The sequence below is a fragment of the Cucurbita pepo genome, chromosome 10 (assembly GCF_057944985.1).
Source record: "Cucurbita pepo subsp. pepo isolate OVF chromosome 10, ASM5794498v1, whole genome shotgun sequence".
In the NCBI taxonomy this organism is placed as follows: Eukaryota; Viridiplantae; Streptophyta; class Magnoliopsida; order Cucurbitales; family Cucurbitaceae; genus Cucurbita; species Cucurbita pepo.
In genome coordinates, this window is record NC_141807.1 from 10,005,001 (window position 1) to 10,014,148 (window position 9,148).

Consider the following 9,148-nt stretch of genomic DNA (forward strand, 5'->3'; position numbering starts at 1 on the left):
AGTTCCAATTAAGGATTTCAATGATGAAGAAGTGCAAGCTGTTGGAAGGTTTGCCGTGGAAAATTTCAAGGGTGGTAGATATAATTTAATTTACAAGCGTGTGGTGAATGGTCTTTTCAGTCCCATATAGGCCTTGACCCCAAATTTTATAGTATTGTGATAGAAGCTATAAATGACAATAATATAAATTTGTCAGATATTGCAATTGTGAAGAAGTTTCGTCATATGCATAGGACGCTATCGTCATCCTATAAGCTCTTATCTTTTAGGAATTTAATTTTATATTTAATGTTGTGTTATTTTTTCAATCTCATTTTAATTTTACAACATTTTCTTATTTTATATTAATTTACTTTTATTTTTATTTGTTTTCACTCTCAATTTTAGTTTCTATTTGAGTTTTGAACCCTTAAAAGTTGGGTTGTGACAGATTGGTATCAGAGCAGCCAGATTTTAAATTATATAGATTTTTTCTTAGGATAAAGAGTCGTATATCTCTATGACTCAGCTCGATGACACGTCTCTCTGCGACCAAGTAAGCAGTATATGATATGTTGTAAAACTTGTATGTATTTATTGTATGTTTTGATTTTCGTGGTAGTTATAAAATGTCCTTGGACGTTAAAGAGTGAACGTTAACTATATAAGACAATACTGGATCAACGTTATAGTGTCAAGATATGGTGAGGACGAAAAGAGTGGTCATGAGATATTTGGCTAGCCTTGGGAAAACAGAGAGTTGTCGTTGCACTTGGCGAGACCTCTAATCCATAAAATTTTGGTACTAGAAATGAAGAAACTAGAGATGGTCCCCAAACGTCTGTATGGACCATTTCCAATCGTACTTTCTTTGGTTCCCTGGCAGCGTCAACCAGATTAACCCTACGGCGTGACAATCCTTGAGATTCCACTCCTCCGTGGTCATTGTATCTAGCTTCACCCCCAAAATGGGTTCCTGAATATCTTTCTCGTACAGATAATCTTCAATCTGCATCTTCTAGAAACTGATATCGAATCCATCAAACTTTTCAATTCAAGTCTTTGAACTTTCCATCTTCACAGATCGTGGTGAATCTCTCCTCGCTCTGATACCAGTTATTACAATCACACAACAACGCACACACTTGATCTAAATGAACACAAAGAACGTATAGAGAAAATGTAAGAAGAAATATTGACTAATGGTTTTGTATTAATGACTTCTGGCATGCAAAGAGAGGATATGGAGAATGAGAAATGTACATTTAGGAAGCACTGACTAATGGGTATACATATGATTTCAGTTTATTATATATAGCTTCACTATATGTAACCGCCTACTATATATAATTATTTAGTATATATATCTCTATCAGATTTTTACTATAAATAGTCAGCCTTCATATCCAATCTTCTAGAGCCCAAATAGTCAGGGATTGACATCATCCTTGAACACAAAGTCATGTACATGCCCCTAGAAAAATGTCTAGTAGTAACGGAGTCAACCCAACGATCATTCAGACAAACATCCATCAACCAAGAGGGGTGAAAATGATGACGATAGTACAGTTGAGAAAGAATCTTAGTCATGATGAATCTACACTTGCTGCGATTGTTGTATTTGAAAATGGGAGCTCAAGTGTGCTAACCTCAACAAAAACTTTATTGCCACTACATGAACACCACGACCCAAAACAAGAAGCTCAGATATTGGGTTTAACCCCACCAAGAGAGATAAATCACAAGGTTAGTTTTACGTCGCCTACCACAAATAGATGTCATGCGGCTCAGCCTGAGCTAGTTGAATTCTACAAATAGCAAAATGGCATGTTCACAGTCAGGTTGATTTGACCTGCAAAGGCTCTTGTCAGTGATCACTCAAATGCTTGGCAAAGCCACCAAGCCAACACCTCTACTGAAGAAGGGAGACAAAAACAAACCACTAAAGCAACACATGTTCACGCAAAAATACCATCCAGACGGATGTAGAGAAGGGTCGACCACGATAATTTCAAAGCAAATAGAGAGTTATGATAAGTTAAGGTCAGATCAACTTTGAGTTCAAAGCAACAAGAACCAAAGACTGGTGCGAAAATTCTATGGACTAGTCGAAGTTATCCACAAGATTAGGAAGACATCATATAGGATCCAATTGCTCCTATCGATACAGACTAACCCTGTTGTCCACGTCAATAACTTGAAACGTTATTATTCCGACCAAGAAAAGATCAAGTAAAAGCAAGTGGTATGACATCATGCAAAGAAGAAATTGTTTCAAGTGAAGAAAGTAGGATAAACACCAACAGAGAAGACTTGAAAAGTTAACAAACCGAGAAGTGATTTTCAATAGCTCCTAATAGGTTGGAAAAGACTCCTCAATACTGAGATCAGCTAGAAGTGCGTCGGGAGACCTAAAGTCAGCCTCATCCAACAACGTTGAGTTTATGAAGAGCCGGTTGATAGAGATATTGACAAATTGTGTAAGGGCAGATGTCACGGTCATGATTGGCCGAGGCATGTTGCTTGTGGCTGCATGTTAGATGTCTCAGCTATTCTTGTAAACGATTTGTGGTTCATGGTGGCATGCTCATTCCAAACACCTTTTATTGCTTTCATCTTAGATAGGCTTTTACTATTATTGTTGTGCCAATACGGGGTGTATGATTAGCTCTCAAAATCATATCTACACCCATCAAGACTAAAATGTCCCAAAATGTACTATAGGAGAACTTGACCAGTTGTTGTTTCTTCACTTTTAGCTTATAACATTGCTTTATTTGATATTGTTTTTAACGTATTTCCTCGCTCACGTTTTCTAAAATATTTCTTCTAAATGTGATTCGAGCATACACTGCTATTGTTCGTTCAGTCTAAATTTTGCATGGTTGACTTGTTCATTGGATTAGAACAAATGTCACATAATCATTGTCTCACTACTGCAAGAGTGCGATTGTGACACTTGTCTTCCGTTCAGTTGTGGGCCGCATCTTCTGACTAGTTACGTGAGTTTGGCCTGGAGCATACATGTCGGTTGAAAAAGAAATGGTTGGATGCTGATTGCAAATAAGGGTTGGGCCACGGAAGGTTTTTTTTTTACCACATATGGACTATGAGCTAGTGAGTCTTGAATTTGGGTTCGTTTGAAAAAATTTGGTTCATTTTTTAGTTCAAACGAACCCAAATTAAACCTACTAGTTCCTTCTTCCTTGCACGACTCACTCCTATTCTCTTTTCTGCCTCTTCTTGCTCTCTGAAACTTCTTTAAAGGCTATTGTTCACCGATTATTTGGGAGCATCTTCCTTAAAAAGATTGTGACCATAGATGACCTATGTAGAAAATATGTACCCCCTTTCTTAAAACCTTTAGCGGACAACATACCCAAAACAGATGCACTGACCAGACTGCGCTACACCTCGTCTCACCCCCCCCCCCCCCGGAGCAAATGGATCCACCCAATTGATGAACACTCAAACCAAACTCGCCCATTCTTTTTGGCACACGGACGCGAGAACCAATCCGAGTAATCTACAGTGGGGAGACCCCTTAAAGCAACAAGCGAGAATGGCTAGGTTGATAGCAGGGTTAAAGGAAAGGCGAGTATGAATAGACGTATCGCATAACCGTCCCTATAAGCAGCTTCATTCTTTCTTGATCTATGAACCGACTTTATGAAAAAATCAGTCTTTCGGCTGAAAGTGTGACTTTTGGGTATAGATAAGCAGGACCTCTTGGTTTGAGGAAAACCGGAGATGTTGGTTAAGAAAGCTAAGCAAGCAAGTACAGGACGGAAAAAATGCACATACAAATTGATTGACATGATTCCTCTCCCTCTCTCTTTGGCTAGTTGGCTAGTTGCATGATAAGTGGAAAAGCATACCAGGTAGGAAAAGAATGGCTGCTCGATCTCCTGTAAGGCACACCCTCAACGGCGAGCTCACCAGGCAATGCTACAAGTCTGATAGAAGTCCAAGATTTCGTCTACTACGGAACAGGAAACTCTTGGAGGAGCTAACATGAAATGAGAAATACATTCGATTATGGCAACTAATAGATAGCAAACTTTTTGGTAGAAACTGAATGATCCCTTGGCTCGGGCAAGAAAAGGAAAAGGTAGTCGTACTCCTACCTTTTCTGTCGGACGATAGAAAAGTTTGAGCTGAAAGATTGAATCACACCTGGTAAGAAAGGCGGGCTTAGCAGGTTTCTCCAAACGTATAAACAAAAAGAGGAAGCAACTGGTCCTGAAGAGGTCAACGCATACGTGCTTTTTTCTTTCGTTTAGCGAGATAGCTTACCAGCTCTTTTGGCTCATAGTAGCAGTATGAAAAGCGAAATCCTCATCCTGAGCCGAGTCCACATTGCCATACAAATCAACATCGGCCAAACCAAGAGCTACTATTTTTTCTTTAACGAAAGCGGATCTAACAGTTTCGATAAAACCAACCTCTTTTAAAGAAGGAGTCGCTCTGCCTTGATCACCGTGGATATATGCAGCTCCCGCTTTACCTTTGCCTACCGTGAAAAGGAAAGTTCCCTCACGATAGGCCCTCCCAACTCCCGAACGTCTTTCTATCAATCGAGAGAGGTATAGAATAGTACAACAAATCAACAAGACAAGAATGGACTCATAAGATGGGCGGTCAGGGAAACGATTTCATTTGTGTTATCCGCCAAGGAAATGATCAAGGAATTCTCTATACACGGCTGAGAGATGACTGTATTTTTGCACATCCTGAATAAAGTACCGTAGGCAAGCGAAGCTTTAGAAAATGAAAGCGTGTAGAACTCAGATCCACTTTCTCTTCGATTCGTAAACTTCGGATCTGATCATCCTTTCGTCTCTGGGTGACTGAGAGAGAATTTAGGCCTGGCGTACATCTGATTCGGTCAACAATAAGGTACAAAGCGGATTGATAAAATGGGCTTGAAGTTTCATTGTCGTTAGGTCGAAGATCTCTACTAGGTTTAGTGCACTTTGGTAGTTGCGAATGTTGCCGTAATCGAATGTCTTTCTCATTTGACATTCTCTCTTACCAAGCACTCATACTCGCCAGAGTTGAGGAGACAGTCCGTGAGCTAATTGGGTTTCGAGATTGCGTATACGCGAAAAGAGCTCGCTTTCGACTTTTTCCTCGGCGTTTTATGCCCGGTTTTGGTTCAGGAAAGGGTCTCATCTCTTTCATTGGAGCACATTGATGCCGAAGGAGTCTTCGGAACCGGTGGAGAGGCTATGATGACTTCAAGCTATTCAAATAGCATGGCTGATACCACAAAGAAAGGGTATCTAAGTCACACTAGTGGAATAGATTTTTCATAATAATTATCTCGATATATGATACCAAAAACCTGCCTGATGACTGATAAGGTAAGGGGTTTCAAAAGACAAAAGAATGACAATTCTACGTGTGATAGAAAATGAGATCTTTTTTTTTTTCAGTGTGCGTGGTGACACAATCGCGCTTTCGAAGGCAGCGGACTAGCGATTGTGCGGCACTCACTTTCCAGCGACAAGTGAGCTTGCCAATTTGTTCTTGCGTTGCCTACGGCCAAGCGACGTACGATCGAGCCTCTAGCCTCGATTTTAAAAAAAGGTTTTAGAAAACAAGGAGAGAGAGAGATTTTAGAAAGAGAGATTTTGGAAAGAGACGTTATATAAGCAAGCAAGAGAAAGATAACAACGGCTTAGCATATATAACCTTGGGTAGGGAGAAGTTGACAACTAGTCATATCCCCCTATAGTACATTCTGAGCCATTTTAAGTCTGGCAGGCCTAGACATGATATTTTTTAGGCGTCATACGCCCTAGAATTACAAAAGGAAAAACATTAGAATGAAAAGACATGACAAGGGTTGGCTTGTCATGGGCATGCGGCCATGGGCAACATGCCTTGGACGAGCATGACCGTGACATCCTCCCCCACCTAATTGGTTGATGACCCCGTCAACCGACTACTTTCAAACCTTGCGATGTGGGTGGCGGCGGAGTCCAGATCTTCAGCGCGTTCCCAACTTGTTTCCTCTGTAGGGAGATTCTTTCATTTGACAAGGAATTCACGAATCATCCGTACAGGTCTTTCTATCTTCCTAACCCTGTCGGCTAGGATCTCTTCTACTTCTTTCGTTTCTTTCTGCTTCAGATCGATGCTCGGTCTTGTGGTTGCATTCTATTGGTCGTCGTCTGGGTCAGGGTGATAGGGCTTCAAGTTGCTCACATGAATTACTGGGTGGATTTTCATCCATGCGGGAAGTGCAACTTAGTAGGAGGTAGCCCCGATCTTTTTAAGAACTTCAACCGGGCCTTCATATTTTCGAACTAGTCTCTGGTCCTTTCGGCTGCGAAATCTGATCTGTTCTGGTCTCAGCTTGATAAGAACTTGATCTCCTGCTCGGAATTGAAGGGGTCGATGCTTCTTGTCCGCCCATTTTTTCATATGCTTGGAAGCCTTTTCTAAATATGCCCGGGCTATATCTATCGTCTGCTTCCATTCTCTTGTAAAGTTGTGAGCTTGAGGATTTTTCCCTGCATAAGGATGATCAATAATATGGGGTAAGACCGGTTGTCGTCCACTTACAATTTCGAAGGGACTCTTCCCTGTAGACGAGCTTGTTTGGCAATTGAAGCAAAATTGGGCGACATCTAACAGTAGTATCCAGTTCTTCTGGCGAGCGTCGACGAAGTGACGTAAGTATTCTTCGAGCAAGCAATTGAACCATTCTGTCTGTCCATCGGTTTGAGAGTGATAACTCAAGGAGATGTTTAAGGTTGTTCCCAAGAAGGCGAATAACTCAATCCATAATGTCCCAATGAATCTGCCATCTCTATCACTGATGATGCTTGACGGAATGCCCCATAGCTTTACAACGTGTTTGAAAAACAGTTGGGCTGTGAGTTCTGCCGAGCATAATTTTGGAGTGGGATGAATGTCGCATATTTTGAGAATCGGTCTATAATAACCAAGATGGCGTCATATTCCCCGACTTTTGGGAGGTGTGTTATGAAGTCCAGAGATACACTTTCCCAAGGTCTTGTCGGCACAGGTAGAGGTTCCAAGAGTCCAGAGACTTTGGCTTTCTCGACTTTGTCTTGTTGACAGATGAGGCACGTCTTGGTGTATTGCATGATGTTGTCTCGCATGTTTGGCCAGAAGTACCCCTTCTTTATTAGGGCGTACGTTCTTTGCCACCAAGGGTGTTCGGCCCATAAGGTATCGTGACATTCTTGAATGAGCTTCTTCCTCAGTTCCCCCGTTCTTGGGACATACAATCTGTATCCTTTGGTCAACTGTTAGGGTTCTTGGAATGATTCTCTAGATTATCCCTTCCATGTTGGGAGTCGGACCATGGGTCTTGGGTGAAGGAACCGTTGGTTTTCTCATTGTCTTTGAGATAACAATTCTTTTCAATTTTATATAAATTTTTTAAATATGGGTTCATTTCCAAATGCATGCTAACACCCTTATTGTTGAATAAATGACATGAAACTAGTTTCACATAGTAACGTTGCCTTTTGCTCCTATTGGTGGAAGGATAATAGGTCGATTATACCTATAGAGTAGTTTTAAGCGTGACAACGAGACTAATTTTTTTTTTTTAGTTAAAAATTAGAATTATAACAATCTGCGTAAAACCCTCAGACTAATTTTTCTTGTACTCCTTATAATTTTACCTTTTAAGGTTGTAAATATTTGTGCACCGGTGACTATTATGATTATTAGTCAACTGAGTTAAGTGGAAATAAATTTTGAAGATGAAATTAAAGTATTAATTTTGATGCCATCTTTACGTGAGTTTTGGGATATTGTTATTAATGAGATTCAATCTAATGTCATTAGTAATTCACAATGATAATATTCAAAATACTTGACAAAAAAGAATGGTCAACGTAAGATATTTGAAACAAATGAATATTTTGTCCTCTATGATATATCAAATCACTCATTTGAAATTCCTTAATAATAAGCCTGAAGTCTTACCTCTTTTATAGTGAAAAGTTCCTTAAATAGAAGTCTTATTAGATACTTCTAAGAATTTAGAGATCAACTAGACACAAAGCTAAACGTTCTAAAAAAGATTAGGGGTTAAACTTTTAAGTTAACTTAATTTAAGAAACTTATGATTTTTATATTATCAAGAGTTTAATTGAGCTACGTCAATTCAATCTAGTGGACCCAAGAATTGAACCAAACCAAACCAACTAGTTAGTAACATGATTTAGTGGAAGCATTTTCACGCAAAGTAGAAGCAATAATGGAGGGTTTGAAATAATATAGTTTTCACCCCTTGTTTCTCGAGTGAATATTGAAATAATATAGTTTTCATGTTAAGTTTTGCACGGAAGAAAGAAAGACGGGGATGTAAAGTATTATTTCAATTTTTTTGTAATATACAACAATATATAAATTAACTATAAGAAATATATAAAATTACATGTTCTCCACGAGCTTCAATCAACACCGGAGGGTTACTTCTGCAACCACTCTAAAGGTGCTCAAGATCACAACGAGTTAGATAAAACAGCTCTAGAACTTTGAATCCAATAACTTAAGTTTGACTAATGATAGGATCTCCCTTCTTATGGAATCGGCATAAAATAGGAAAACCATTCCAAAATAAATTTTTACAAGGGGTTCTATGGTGTAGTGGTTAGCACTTTGGACTTTGAATCCAACGACCTGGGTTCAACTCCCGGTAGGACCTTTATGAAATGACCTTGATGTGAAAACACAGAATAAGGAACGACAACGCAAGACATTTTAAAACAAAACGGTGTTACCACTTTCATTGAGTGCATAGGTGGCGTTGCCGTACAACCAAAATGGTGTTACCACTTTCATTGAGTGCATAGGTGGCGTTGCCGTACAACCAAAATGGTGTTACCACTTTCATTGAGTGCATAGGTGGCGTTGCCGTACAACCAAAATGGTGTGTGTTACCACTTTCATTGAGTGCATAGGTGGCGTTGCCGTACAACCAAAATGGTGTTACCACTTTCATTGAGTGCATAGGTGGCGTTGCCGTACAAACAAAATGGTGTTACCACTTTCATTGAGTGCATAGGTGGCGTTGTCGTACTCGTGGCATCCTGCTAGCGTTGTCGTTGAGTGCTTAGGTGGCGTTGTCGTACTCGTGGCATCCTGCTAGCGTTGTCGTTGAGTGCTTAGGTGGCGT

General features: G+C 39.9%; 1 non-coding gene across 1 annotated transcript; it reads left to right on the forward strand.

Annotated features, from left to right (window-relative positions):
• Window positions 1-8,605: 8,605 nt before the first annotated feature.
• On the forward strand, window positions 8,606-8,677 carry TRNAQ-UUG (transfer RNA glutamine (anticodon UUG)). Its single transcript has one exon. It is a non-coding gene; the product is annotated as a tRNA-Gln (tRNA).
• The last annotated feature ends 471 nt before the right edge of the window (window positions 8,678-9,148 follow it).